At 40.9% G+C, this 13,257-nt stretch overlaps 1 long non-coding RNA gene across 1 annotated transcript; it reads right to left on the reverse strand.

Moving 5' to 3' along the window:
* Nucleotides 1-241: 241 nt before the first annotated feature.
* LOC144264309 (uncharacterized) lies at nucleotides 242-12,722 on the reverse strand. Its single transcript, XR_013346023.1, has 2 exons — nucleotides 12,590-12,722; nucleotides 242-575 (listed from the first exon to the last, which is right to left on the reverse strand). It is a non-coding gene; the product is annotated as an uncharacterized LOC144264309 (long non-coding RNA).
* Between the last annotated feature and the right edge of the window lie 535 nt (nucleotides 12,723-13,257).

Consider the following 13,257-nt stretch of genomic DNA (forward strand, 5'->3'; position numbering starts at 1 on the left):
TAACCAATTTATTTGAGCATGAGCTTTCGTGAGCTACAGCTCACTTCATCAGATGCATACCGTGGAAACTGCAGCAGACTTTATATATACACAGAGAATATGAAACAATACCTCCTCCCACCCCACTGTCCTGCTGGTAATAGCTTATCTAAAGTGAGCAACAGGTTAGGCCATTTCCAGCACAAATCCAGGTTTTCTCACCCTCCACCCCCCCACACAAATTCACTCTTCACAATTTAGCACAGGGTAGTAGCCATTTTCTTTTATGTGAGAAGAAAGTGTTCATTAATTTTTCATTTTAATAGCTGAAATTTTTCTAAAATGTACAGTATAAAGTAATGCATTACACCCAATTACAACACACACAGTAGAAAATGTTGCAGAATGTGTGTTAATGCTTCACTGGGAAAAAGAAGATTATTTAAATAGAACAACTGACTCAGACTAAGAAATATTATAAAGAAATCCTGGTACGCAGCGTTGTAATTGTACATCTTCCAAGTGCTATCATCAGGTGCTGTTGCCTCTGCTTTAGGAGGACTGAATTTGCAGGTTTTTCCATGTGGATTCATGTCCTAGAGAAAAGATGGAAAAATGGGAAGCATTTATAGCTAAAAAGATTGCATGCAGGAGGCAGCAAATTCTGCTTTCCCAGGCAAACAATGTTATACAACATGAAATTACTCCCTTGTCCTCCACCATACCTCTCAGCGCCTTTGCATACAATACTTTGGCATCAGTTTTGCATGGCTGCTGGAAACATCACTTTTTTTGGTTTTGCTAGTCGAGTAAAAAATGTTTTCTGGAGAATCAAACCGCACAGTGTAGGTAAATAGTTCATGCCAGGTGGTCAAGAGCAGAAGGAAGCACATGTAAGTTTTAGAAAAATCAGCTGAAGAGACCAATTAAAGATAACAGGAGAAAGAGGAAGGAAAGTCCAACACTGCACTTTTCATTAATGTAAAATATGTCAGTGTCCTTTCCATTTTTGCAGCACAGAAAGCTATTTTTATCATGTTGATTCTTCATTTGTGTTTCTTGCAGATGAGTGCTAATCCCATCTAGGATTTGTTTTTTCAAAAAGATGATCTTGATATGTGTAACATCATTAGGTCAGAAAGGTAAATGTAAAAGATAGTAGTGATATCTGGTCCTTTACATTTATAATTGCAAATATTAAATAAACAAAACTTGAACCTCTTGGCATGCATTGATGTGAAATGCAAAATTCCACTGAAGCCACTGGAGTGATACCAATATGGAGCAGAAGGGGGAAAATCCAAGCCTACTGCCAGTTTTCCTTGCGTTGGACCGAGGATTTTCTTCAAGAATCTAGCTCAGTGAAAGGAACTGTATTTATTACTTTTCAAATTATTAACTGTGCCGTGATAGATTTTGAAAAAATTAGATTTAGCACAAGGAAGATTTCTAGAAGAGACTCAGATGTACAAAAATATCAGTAAAAGTTTTTCTACTATTGTGGCAATCAGGGTATTACGTAATAAAAATTTGACTTGTCCAAGGACAACTAAAATGGCTGCCTGACAAGAACATGCGATGGTTCTGATTTTTTAATAGCCAAATAAGTTTTAAAAATACAGTTGTGTGGCATGTCTGCTGTATGTCCCTTCCCCCAAGGACAAACTATTGATCTCATCTGCAATTACAAATCTGGGGTACATCAAGTGACCAGCACATCTCTTTGAAGAAAATGAACATTAGACTCTTGGTTTATCAGCCTTCGAGTCACCCCGAACACTAGTTACATACTACTCTGCATTTCAGGGACAGCATACTGATTGGAAGAGCAATATGCTCTCCTCTCAAAAGTACAGTGTGGGCACATCTGGATGAGCACAGTCAAAGAAGGAATTTGGACAGTAGCAGGCTAAAATGCCATTCATTTCTTCTGAGACACAAGCTGGGTGAGGTAATATCTTTTATTGGACCAACTTCTGTCTGTAAACAGGACAAGCTTTTAAGTTTCACAGAGCTCTTCTTCACCTTCCGGACCTGTAGAAGAGCTCTGTGTAAGCTTGAAAGCGTGTCCTTTCCACCAACAGCAGTTGATCCAATAAAAGATATTACCTCATCCACCTTGCCTCTCTAATATCCTGGGACTGACACGGCTGCAGAAACATTGAAAACATTCATTTCTTCTGTCATTTAGTGTTGCTTACAAATAAACTGTCCATTTTCACATAACAGCCTCAAACCAAATGCTTTTGGGACAGTTACACCAGATCCAGCAAAGTGCATATGTAACTTTAAGGATAAAAGTAGTTCTACTGAAGTCAGTCCTAGTTTGGCGGGATTTACTCACATGATTAAGTACTTTGCTGGGAGTTAATGTCGCTGTTACCCCTCAAGAAAGAGAGAGTTTGGAGTCATTGTGGATAGTTCTCTGACAGAAAATATCCTATTGCCTCTAATTTCAAGGTGCTTCACTTTGCAACCTTATTGTTCCCTTAGCATAGATTTTGCTGTGAAATAAGTAGTTGGGCCATACACCCACTTCTCAATACTGCAGATTTTTTTAAAAGAATTGTTGTTTATAAACAAGTTGGAAGATCACTTTTAAAGATTGTACCTAACTATTTTGAAGCTTACAGACTAGTTCAGACAAATTTTCATTCTGAACTGGATTAGCTTAGATATATAAACTGGAAACAGACCCCCTTCCCCTTTTTTTAAGGTAACAACATTTAAAATAATTGTACAATAGTTCTATATATAATGAGTCCACAGCTCTAGATTTTCAATTTGGGCTACTGAAGCAAGTTCTCTCCGCTGCTTTACTCAAACTGCAAAGGAGGTGGAGGAAAGCCTCTTTTTCCCCCCTTTTGTTTCTTTTTAACAATTTTAACGATTGTATTTATGTATTTTAATTTATTTCTACCTTGTCATCTTCCCTTTTGACTAAACAAAACCTCATTTAGCTAAGACAGCACCCAACCTTGTGTAATTTGAGGTGCTCAGGGACCAGGACCTCACAGGGACCAGGCCCATATTGACTAATGGTGGTTACATTTTAATTTTGCTGTGTGTATTGAAGGTTATCTACATAAATATTAAGAATGGAACTCCTGGCTGCTCTACCTCATTCTCAGGAAGTTATTTTTAGTATAAAAACTAAAATGGAGCCAGCTCATTTTTTTTTCCTGTTATAGAGTGAAGTTTCCCCAAAATCTGTGCACACCCGTGAGATTATATTTACAAAGCCAAAGGTGGTTATTCCCATTTATCCTCCCTTTTGTGAACTAGATCCAGCTGCACAGTATCATCCAAAAGAATGTGTTTTACTTGCACATAATTATACCTTGAAAAGATCGCACTTGGTAGGATATTCTCAGTAGTATATACAGAAGAGATCACAGCCCTGCAATTTTCCTACATATCAGTTATATGGCAGACAGAATTATATATTTTAAAAAAACCTTCACTGTGCCATTCTATCACTAATGGGCAATATAAATCTACAGCCTAATGGGCAACTATTTCAAGACAATTAATTTTAGTATTTTATGATCGCTTAATCAGGATGACTTACACATATTCTGTTCAAGGGATGGATTTAAATCAGCATCTTTTGGGCAAACAGCCAAGCATTTTTCAGTGATGCTATTCAGCCTCAGTACCAGTTTGTTATCCATCATTTCATCTGTGAACTATTTTTTTTTAAAAGTACAATTTATGTTCTTCTATTGGTTTACCAAGAACATGCTGACTATACACAGCTTACCAATGGCACAGCATTGCTCTCCTTCACATGTTATTGCTTTCAGCTACTTTGATATTCTATGAACATATATTTTCACAAAAATAATCCCTGGCACTTTTCCTTGGACAATTGACAGTAATTAAATGCTGTGAATATGAAAATCAAATTAAAAATACATTCAAGGTACATGCTATGACTCTTGTTTCTGTCCAAGTCCTTTGTCAAGCTATGATTTTTTTAATCCAAATCAATAAGCAGCTTTCATTCCTCATTGCAAGATACCTCTGCTCACAAAACAGAGTAAAAAGGTTACTTTGGAATTCATACTTATGAATTTTAAAATACAGGATTCTAAATCTGAATTTGTTTTAACTGTTGTTTTAGCACAGGCTCTGCTCCCTGGTAAACAAATGTTCAAAGATTTTATTGGAAATGTAGCTGTACACCCTAAAAATTATTATATTTAATTTAACAATATAATCAAAAACATTCAAGAGCCTTCTCAATATTAAATAAGAGTGACCTGATTTAAAATGAAAAGGAGTACTTGTGGCACCTTAGAGACTAACCAGTTTATTTGAGCATGAGCTTTCGTGAGCTACAGCTCACTTCATCAGATACATACCGTGGAAACTGCAGCAGACTTTATATATACACAGAGAATATGAAACAATACCTCCTCCCACCCCACTGTCCTGCTGGTAATAGCTTATCTAAAGTAATCGGCAGGTTAGGCCATTTCCAGCACAAATCCAGGTTTTCTCACCCTCCACCCCCCCACACAAATTCACTCTCCTGCTGGTGATAGCCCATCCAAAGTGACAACTCTTTACACAATGTGCATGATAATGAAGTTAGGCCATTTCCTGCACAAATCCAGGTTCTCTCACTCCCTCACCCCCCTCCAAAAACCCACCCCCATACACACACAGACTCACTCTCCTGCTGGTAATAGCTCGTCCAAACTGACCACTCTCCAAGTTTAAATCCAAGTGAAACCAGAACATCTGGGGGGGGAGGGAGGAAAAAACAAGAGGAAATAGGCTACCTTGCAAGGTAGCCTATTTCCTCTTGTTTTTTCCTCCCTCCTCCCAGATGTTCTGGTTTCACTTGGATTTAAACTTGGAGAGTGGTCAGTTTGGACGAGCTATTACCAGCAGGAGAGTGAGTCTGTGTGTGTATGGGGGTGGGTTTTTGGAGGGGGGTGAGGGAGTGAGAGAACCTGGATTTGTGCAGGAAATGGCCTAACTTCATTATCATGCACATTGTGTAAAGAGTTGTCACTTTGGATGGGCTATCACCAGCAGGAGAGTGAATTTGTGTGGGGGGGTGGAGGGTGAGAAAACCTGGATTTGTGCTGGAAATGGCCTAACCTGCCGATTACTTTAGATAAGCTATTACCAGCAGGACAGTGGGGTGGGAGGAGGTATTGTTTCATATTCTCTGTGTATATATAAAGTCTGCTGCAGTTTCCACGGTATGTATCTGATGAAGTGAGCTGTAGCTCACGAAAGCTCATGCTCAAATAAACTGGTTAGTCTCTAAGGTGCCACAAGTACTCCTTTTCTTTTTGCGAATACAGACTAACACGGCTGTTACTCTGAAACCTGATTTAAAATGATGCCTTCCTCTTTTAATAACTTTAACAGCTGCTGTGGAAGAATTCTTTTTTTTTCCCCTCTCTTTTTATTCTCTCTCTCCCCATTTTCTTTCTAACAGCTGCTTTTTTGTTTTGTTTTGTTTTTTGTTTCTCTCCCTCTGTTCCTCCCTCCAGTTACAAAGTTGGGGGTGGGAGCACAGGGTGCTAAAGCACAAAGCAGTACTTGTTAAAAACAGAATATATCCAGGCAAGTCGCCAAATTTAATTCCAAACAGCCCCGTTAGTGAGTGGCTCTATGCTAAAATGGAATACAGTATTAGTCTATCTGTTTCTAGGACAGAGTGTCTCCTATGACTCAAGGGTAAAAAATGAATTTCATTCCGGAAAGCACTATATTTGCAAGTCTTCAGGCTTAGTAAAAAACAAAGTGAAAACTAATACAAGTTAATTGTTTCACAGATATTGCAGATAAAGTGGCACTGTACTTTGGAAAGAATATTACTGAAATTTAAGTTACTCTCTAAAATAGAATTCTTAACAGCCACAATATGAGCCAACTTCTGCCACTCTCACTGAATAGTACCCTACTACCATTTGACTTGAATGGCCTTTGCATTTAGTTCTTAAAGCAATGATGCTACTCACCAAGTACAGTATTACTCAGTAGTAGAAGAATGGCACTCTCTGGCCCAATATATACAGTGGTACTTTACCCTGGGAGATAAATCATCAAAAACTTTGAGGCTGGAACATTAAACTATTACTAAGACTTGTTGTGAAAATGAAATGTCCCAAGTTTAGGACCAGACTGTGAATCCCTTACATTGGTAAACAGTTATTCACCAGACATTGGAGTCAATGGGGAAACCCAGGTGAGGAACTGCTCACAAAGGTAAGTAAATGGCTCAAATGGCCCTTAGATTTTCAGATTATCTTGGAAAAGAGTGAGGGGGAGAAAATAATTATTCATGCTTCAGATTTTGGTGTTTAATTTTCACACATGCTTTCACTTTTATAATTTGCTATGCAGTTTTATTTGGTGTAGCAGATGTCAGAGTATATAGTATATATTTAGCACTTTGGACAAGTTACCGACATGTGAAACAGGCATGAGCTGGGAATCTACCTCCCAACAAGGTTTACAACATTTTTCTTCCAAAATAATATCTTCCCTATTACTGTTATGTTTGAAAAGCAAAAGCAAATGGGAATACTCATTTCCACAGAAACAGATATTTAGGCTTACATTTATTTAATGTATAATTTATAATTAATAAATAATACCCAGCACATATGGAGCATTCTTCATCAGTCGATCTCAAAATGCTATACAAACCAGGTCCAGAGTGCTCCATAGACCCATCCCAAAGCACAAATTTAAAGAGACTCCGTCCTTCTTTCCAGTGACAAAATTTAGTTATCCCCTTCCCGTGCCATGCCACTTTTCCCACATACTTTCCTCTGACACATCCTTTCCCATTTCTTCTGCAAACGCCCTACCCTATGAGGTTTCCTCATTCCTCTCCTTACTTCCCTGACGAATTCATTCACTCACTCAGCTACTCTGACTCCCCTCCTGATACACAGGGATTAGCACCAACTACATGTAGCAGATGTTGTTCTTCCCCACCTCAGCTGCTGGATCCAATTTCCTTCGAAGTGGGATTCACAGGGGCATGAGCACCAGTGTCACTTTGCTAGCCTGAGCCAGTGGCTGCTGGCTCCCCTCCAGAATCTAAATTATTAGATTAAAGGGTCAGAAGGCCACCATCCCAACTGATCAGGCTATCATGAACTGCTGAGGGGGGGGGGTCAGTGCCAGTCACTGTTCCAAGCACCCAGTCAAAGTCCTCGTAAAAGAGACAGGATGCTGGGGAGCTCCCAGAAGTGTGGTTCTCCTCCCTAAATTTATGATAGTCGGTCTTGAGCCATTGGATCAATGCTCTGCACTAGTTCATTGTCAGATCATAGTTCATAGTTTGCAATCAGGTCACTAGTTCATTGAATTCCCAACACTGCCAGCTTCTCCACTATTTCTTGGTAGACATGGTCATTTCTGGAATTCTTACTGAAGCTGAACGTCTTGCTTGTCTCACACCAGAAATTTACCACAATCTGACTGTGATCCCGTGACCCGCTAGCACAAAGGACTTCTTGTCACTGGTCATAACTAATGCAGACAACGGTTCAATCTGCTTCCAGTTCAGTGGTCAGAATAAAATGGAAGGGTTAAACACTGAGCAGCTGTACTTGAACCAGGAGGGTTCCTTCTGTTTCCTCGACATCAACTGGGTAGTCTGGGATAGAAAGGCCAACAAACTGTGGCCCACAGGATTGTGGGATAATATTGGCAGACTCGCGGGCATGAGTCTGGTGACCTGACTGAGAACTGCATCCACGCTACAAAATGACAGTGTTTGGACCCAAGTCCCAGTGAGACTTAGGCTTAGACCCCTCCCCTTGGCCAGGTCCTAGGGAGCATTTACTGGCCCAAGAGAAAGATGTGTGTGTGTGGGGGGGTGGAATTGGGCTCAAACTGGAGTCTGAGCCCAGGCTTATGTAGTAGTGCAGACAAACCACATGTGGACCAAGCGCGGGTGCTTTTGGCAAGACAGGTGTTGAAGAATTTCTCTATCAGTATGTCTCAAAACACCAAGTTTTAGAAATTTCAGTTACATCTGCCAAAGTCCAGGACACCATGAGATTGTGATTTGCCTGGGCAAGTCACAAAGGCAATAGTTCTCGAATTTCACAAACATATGGACTCACAAGTGAATCCTCCATGCCCCAAATCATGATAGAAGGGGGTGGGGGGAAGGAAGGAATGAGGGTTGATAGATGAGATGAACGTCTCAGAGTCAGATTTTCACAGGGACTGAACTCCCCACACAACTCCAATTAAAATGAGTGGGAGCTGAATGCACTCAGCACTTCCGAAAAAAACAGGTCCTAAGGCTCTGTAACTTCCAAACGTAGATAACTATTGGGGGTTAAAGGAGGGAGGGAAGAGAGGAAGAACACAATCACAGGGGATAGAAATTATTGGGAAGCAGCTTTCAGTGGATAGAGGGAGGCCAAAAGGTGTACTCGGGGAACAGATGAGAAAGCCGGTCTTTCACAGGGAAGAATGAAGGTGATGGAGAGTACCAAGAATAAGCTGTAGCCAGGGCTCCTGGTAGCAGAAGCCCTTACATCTCAGGAGTCCAAACAACTTCCAAGCAGTGCCTCCTGGGAACCTGAGTTTTCCAGGCACAGGCACAGAAGTTTTACTTAGAATTGATAGCTAAGTTGCTGAAGAGCAAGACAACGTTTCTTCTCTCCACCCTCATTTGCTCCATATCCCACTTTGTTCTTCAGGTCCCTCCTAGCACCACAGATTTATGCCCTCTATGGATATACAGGAGCTACTTTTTTGAAAGCTTAGAAAATAGAGTAGTTTCAACACTCAATGAGAACATGTTGTATTATTTACTAAAATAAAAACAAATTATCATGCACTTATCCCAAAGCAACCTCTTCTGTAATATGCTTTGCATTTTTGCATCACCTTCCATCTGGGATCTGAGAGCATTTTACAGATACTGATGAATTAAGATTCACAGCATTCCTGTGAAGTGTATAAATAGGTAGGTATGTTTCTCAGTTTTACAATATAGTGAAAATGACACACCAAAGGTCACAGAGTGAAGAGTCAGGAACAGAACCCAGATGTGACTCCACATTACATAAATAGCAGTGTTTTGTCCACTAGACCATGTTCCTGAATTGACACCTCTGCATTCCACTGAATTCAATAAGCCCACTCCAGTGAAAATAGTTTTGTGAAAAATGTGGAAGTGCATCAGAACGCATCTGGGGGACCCATTTCATCCGCCCTTCCTGACTAGAATACTAAGTAATGACAAACAACTTTTCAGTATTTGTAGAAATCACTCTACAAACAGTTATGATCAAATTCTATTTTACATGCTTGTTACGCATAACAAAGGTCAATTTTACCTGTTAATTATCTTATTAAAAGATATATTCTTTGTCATAGCTAGAACTTTGAATATTAAGTATCAAATGCAGACAATTGTGTGTGTTCTCTTAAAGGTTGAAATTTGAGATACAGGAAGAGTCTAATTACTGTGTGTTCCTGAAAATTCCATCTTGACTAAATGGACATTTGGAAGATTTTTTTAAATTTCAAAATCTCTGCAATTTACCCACCAAAATCTTCAAACCAACATATTTTGTGTTGGTATATAGAAAGGGAAATGGTAGCCGTCATAAATATAAAAGGAAGGGTAACCACCTTTCTGTAAACAGTGCTATAAAATCCCTCCTCGCCAGAGGCAAAATCCTTTCACCTGTAAAGGGTTAAGAAGCTAAGGTAACCCCGCTGGCACCTGACCCAAAATGGCCAATGAGGGGACAAGATTCTTTCAAATCTGGAGCATTTGCTTAATACAGGTTTTTGGGATTGCTTAGGAAAAAAAAAGAAAAAAGAGAGAAGAGGTACAACTACTAGAGCACAATTGACTTACTTTTAATCATTTTTGGAAAACAATCATTTTAATAAATTTTGCAGTTTTGCTAGAACCACTATGCTTTCAGTCTTTCATTAATACAGTTGTCAGAATACCAATTGTTGTCTAGTACTACTGAAAATATTGTATTTTTGGCTACAACAGAATATTAAAGAATCCCTAACAGAGCGACCAGAATATTTACACACTAAACACTAGGTTAGGAGAATGTGCTGTGAACAATCAAATTCTCTTGTCGTCAGCGGAAAACTTAGCATGTCTCTGAAGCCACCAAGATGTCCCAATAAAGCTTTGTCTACATTAGGAAATACAAACCATTCCCACTGATAAGGCACCAAGAGTCTCCAGCAATTTTGTCACCAAAATTACATATAACTAACTATAGAACAGGTGATAACTCTGGTGGGAATTTTCTGATAAAATTCCCTAGAGCAACTCAGTTTTTGTAGTTTCCAAAACACAAACACAAAGAAAAAAACATCAGTGTGCTTATTTCACAGTATTGTATGATTAATTCCACTTTTCAATTTTGTGTGCAGAATGTCAAAGGAAGTTTGCAATTTAGTTTCCAAATTCAGCACATAAATACTACTTCTAATTTTTTTCTATTACATTAGTGCCTAATATGTGGCCCTGATCCTGCCAGCAGTTGTGTGGTCAGACCCCAGGGCCTGCATGGAGCCCCCCGCAAGCCATAATGTCAGGATTTGTACCATAGATCCATAACAAAGTAATTTTTGCACTGTAGTAATCCCTTTAACATCTTAGCAAAGGACAGATGTTATGGCATAACCCAACAGAATACCCATTTTTATTTTGTTTACAGCTTTGGGGAAGGAGGAAAAGGAAGAGAGGCTCGTACACAATAGTCAGTGTCAATTAAATGCACTAACGTATGGCTGAAATTTAGCCCCCGGGCCTGTCTGACCCGCTAACTAAACCAATCCTCTTTTTCTGTTAGTACAAAGTTTATAACCTGAAAAAAACAGAGTTAAGACAACAGTGAATGTGATATCTACATCGCTTTGGGAGAACTAATTTTCTTGCCTGCATTACTAGAAAAGTTTTCTGTAAAATTTAGACACATACTAATAAGTCAAATACATAGAACACAGCATTTAACCAATATAACTTTTAGTTTTAATGATTCCTCAGTAGTGAATGCATGCCTTTATTAACTAAAGATATTGTACACATTTGGGTGTGCAATAAACTTATAGTAAAGTATCTTGTTTTTTGCAGAGGGAATGAGTGTGGGAAAAGGCACTGACTATCTGGGGAATTGCAACTACACATTGCTACACTGTGTCAAAAATGAAAGAGGGGAAAAAAAGTTTTCTGCTGGCTGTCTAAATGACACACTAAGTATTTTTACTCACTGGAAAACAAGCTAAAATCTGTTTTCTTCCCGAATCCGCCTTCACCAATACACCTTCTGAATGCTACTGAAGGATTTTAATTAGGCTGTCTGTTTAGTTTCACTGCCTTGAGAGAAAGATAAAGATGCGCTGCCTTAAAATAAATGTTTTGGAAGAAAATATCAAACTTCACCTAGAATTTCACCCATACACTTGGCTAGATTCACCAGAGTTTGTGCTGTCTAATGCACATGCTGATGTAAGCCCTGGTGGAGATTGCCGATGGCATAAAGTTCACCAGGGAGACAAGTAGTGTGGTGTGAAGCTGCCCCAATCTAGTCCCTGCCAAAGCAGCTGTAAGGGACTAGCACCATCCAGGAAATGACAAGCATGGGCTGCAGCGTTGCCAACTCTTGCAATTTTATCACTAGTCTCAGTTGGTGTTTCTGAAAGCCCCAGCCTCTGGAGCCAAGTAAATATGTGAGAACCTCAGTTTCCATTAAAAAAAAAAAAAAAAAGTACCTTTCCATCCATTCCAGCAGAGAAGAAATGCTTAAAAAAAATGTAAAATGAGAGCACCCTCTGAGAGTCACAACCCAGAAGGGATGTAAAAAGAGCCCAAAATGTATTTCAAAAAGTTTAACCCAATCTCATGATTTTTGGAGCCTAACTCATGAGTTTGGAGTTTGACACTTCTACGGCTGGGAAGGCAACGTAGTCAGGGCAGGCCCGGAACGTGCCCATTCAGTGCTTCCTGACAGAGGTTCTATCAGGCTCCAGCAGGACTTATTTTCTGCTAAGGAGACAGATTTATGAGAAAAAATGAAGGGTATATCAATACTTGCTCTACCTTAGGGTATATCCACGCAGGAGGCCAAGGGGACTCACTTGCAATACATGTTAGTGACACCATCCTGTATCAACTTTTGTGAATAAGTACCCTGTTTTCTTCTGTTTGTACAGCTCCTACTGCAATGGGTCCATAACTAGGGCTTCTAGGTGCTACAGTAATACAAATAAATAAAGTATGAAGACTGAAAATACCACCACATTTTAGTCTATCACAGGGGTGAGCAAACTTTTTGGGCCGAGGGCCACACCTGGGTGGGAAAACTGTATGTAGGGCTGGGGCAAGGTGTTGGGGTGCGGGAGGGAGTGCGGAGTGCAGGAGGGCTCAGGGCAAGGGACTGGGGCAGAGGAGGGGTGCGGAGTGCAGGAGGGGGCTCAGGGCAGGGGGTAGGGGTGCAAGGTGCAACAGGGGGCTCAGGGCAGGGAGTTGGGGTGCAGAAGGGGTGCAAGGCGCAGGCAGGGGGCTTAGGGCAGGGAGTTGCGGGGTGGGGTGCAGGAGGGGTTCGGGATCCAGCCCGACACCACTTACCTAAAGCGGCTCTGGGGTGGCAGCAGCGTGCACTGGGGCCAGAGCAGGCTCCCTGCCTGCCCCAGCCCCACAAATCGCTGCTCCAGGAAGTGGCCGGAACCACGTCCCTGCGTGGCCCCTGGGGGAAGGGAGGGACACAGGGCTCCGTGCGCTGCACTTGCCGCACCTCCAGGTACCTCCCCCGAAGCTCCCATTGGCCACAGTTCCCCATTTCCGGCCAATGGGTGCTGCGAGGGGCGGTGCCTGGAGGCAAGGGCAATGGTGGTGCCCAGGGACGTGGTGCCGGTGCAGGGCCTGCAGCATCACAGGGGTGGGCAATCCTGCGGGACGGATCCAAAGCCCTGAGGGGCTGGATTCAGCCCATGGGCCGCAGTTTGCTCACCTCTGGTCTATCAACCTTGAAACATCCAATAAAAAATTGGAGGTCTTGACTGCAGACATAGAATGAATGAAACAGGAAATATTAGTTGTGTGTAGTCAGAATCCAGTGCCCTTTTAAAAAAATGTATTTTATCTTTGACAGGCAGAAGGGAATCGAACTGCAGAGGAGCCTTATCTTTAAAAATGTGATGTTATTGTACAACCCATGCTCTGTCCCCTCCTTTGGAAAACCGTTAAGTGAGTGGGATGTATTCTGGCTGATTTCTCCAACATCTGAGAAAGAACAC

The sequence above is a fragment of the Eretmochelys imbricata genome, chromosome 1, assembly GCF_965152235.1.
Source record: "Eretmochelys imbricata isolate rEreImb1 chromosome 1, rEreImb1.hap1, whole genome shotgun sequence".
Classification (NCBI taxonomy): Eukaryota; Metazoa; Chordata; order Testudines; family Cheloniidae; genus Eretmochelys; species Eretmochelys imbricata.